The sequence below is a fragment of the Pararge aegeria genome, chromosome 21, assembly GCF_905163445.1.
Source record: "Pararge aegeria chromosome 21, ilParAegt1.1, whole genome shotgun sequence".
NCBI lineage: Eukaryota > Metazoa > Arthropoda > Insecta > Lepidoptera > Nymphalidae > Pararge > Pararge aegeria.
Window position 1 is genome coordinate 3,205,983 of NC_053200.1, and position 1,642 is coordinate 3,207,624.

The window sequence follows — 1,642 nt, forward strand, 5'->3', positions numbered from 1 at the left end:
ACACCCTGGATCCAAGTAAGAGTATGTAATAAAAGTTAGGTATACTCAATAACCAGACATAATTAAGTACCGCAACGAACCCGTAGTTATACAAAATATAAACCGAAATGTACAGACAAAACTTGCCGTAAGTATATTAAATCTAATAACTTTACTTATTATTCGTGAACTAAGCAAACTAATTAAATAAGAAGGGCTTCGAAGGTAAAACATCTAAACGAATTTCACCGCAGAATGGGTTATTCAAACGTACGTTGCGGATAGAAAATATATTTCACTGGAATAACCCAATTTGTCTGGACTCACAAAGTATGGCCAATTGATTAGTTTCAATTTGTTCACATAATGGTTCAAATATTTCAATATAACTATGGATTTTTACAGTCTCAACTACCTGCACCTGTCCTAGCACTTGGCGTGTCATTTTTATTGTTTTTTTTTCTCAGTGCCATTAACTAATCATCTTATCAACCTATTATCAGCCCACTAAAAGGCACGGAGACCCGTGCCTTTTAGTGAATTTTCGTCTGCAATAACAAGGGTTTTGGCCGTAGTCCACCACGATGGCAATGTGCGGATTGGTGGAGTTCACATGCTTTAGAGCATATTATGAGGAACTTTCATAGCTACCCGTCACTACACATGCCTCTCTACGTTCTGAGGGGGGGTTCAAGTCCTGATCCCCTCCTCACTAGCGCGGGAGCCCCAACATTCGGTTGGGGTGGTTGGTAGACGTCCGGGAGGTATGCAATTGGTTCCACGGGCGTCTAACAGGGCGTCTAAGCCAACAAGAGGGACATGCCGTGGTGGTTTTCTTGTTTGGGTATACCCCCTTTAGAGGGCTCCCCCCTCTAAAGGGTGTAGCCCTCTAAAGGGGGTATACTTGCAAGTTTCCTTACGTTGTTTTCCTTTACTTTTAAAGCAAAATATATTTAATAGTTTAAAACGATCATAACTTGAAAAGTTAGAGGACTGGGTTTGTACCCCGAAAGGGAAGCCGGGGTCTTAAACACTAGGCTATTAACTCATAATCACTGAAAGCTCAATCTTTATTGGTTCAGCTACTGCTGGGTTCTCGTGAACTCATAGTGACACTACATTATCAAATCAAAGCTACGAATGTTACAAACTCACCCTGACAAACAAATTCAGCCAAAGAATTTAAAAAAGTACATACGTAGCTGTTATCTATTTATCAAAAAATAGATACCTTAAACCGTTACTTTGTGTTTCTATAAATTTACTAAACGATGCTTAATTAGTTATGTATAAAAAAAAATAAACGAATAATAAAACTTATGACAAAATAAAAAAGGCACAAGGGGACACCCGGATTTGAACCGGGGGCCTATCGATCTGCAGTCGATTGCTCTGCCACTGAGCTATATCCCCATGTGATGTATGATCAAAATTGTAAACTACAACAACAATGAACTCAATATTTCACACAACACCGATAAAGCCTTTTTGGCTACTTATCAAAGAACATGTTTTACTCGAGATTTTCCCACATTGTTATAAACCAAACGTTGAAAATAGACTTATCACAATTATATAGACAAAATATATTTTTCCCTTCTAAATTCTAATGTTAAGATCCAAAAATCTTCATTTAAAGCCTTCGTAGACGACGACATTTGCG

General features: G+C 38.1%; 1 non-coding gene across 1 annotated transcript; it reads right to left on the reverse strand.

Moving 5' to 3' along the window:
• Positions 1-1,320: 1,320 nt before the first annotated feature.
• Trnac-gca lies at positions 1,321-1,392 on the reverse strand. The gene has a single exon. It is a non-coding gene; the product is annotated as a tRNA-Cys (tRNA).
• Between the last annotated feature and the right edge of the window lie 250 nt (positions 1,393-1,642).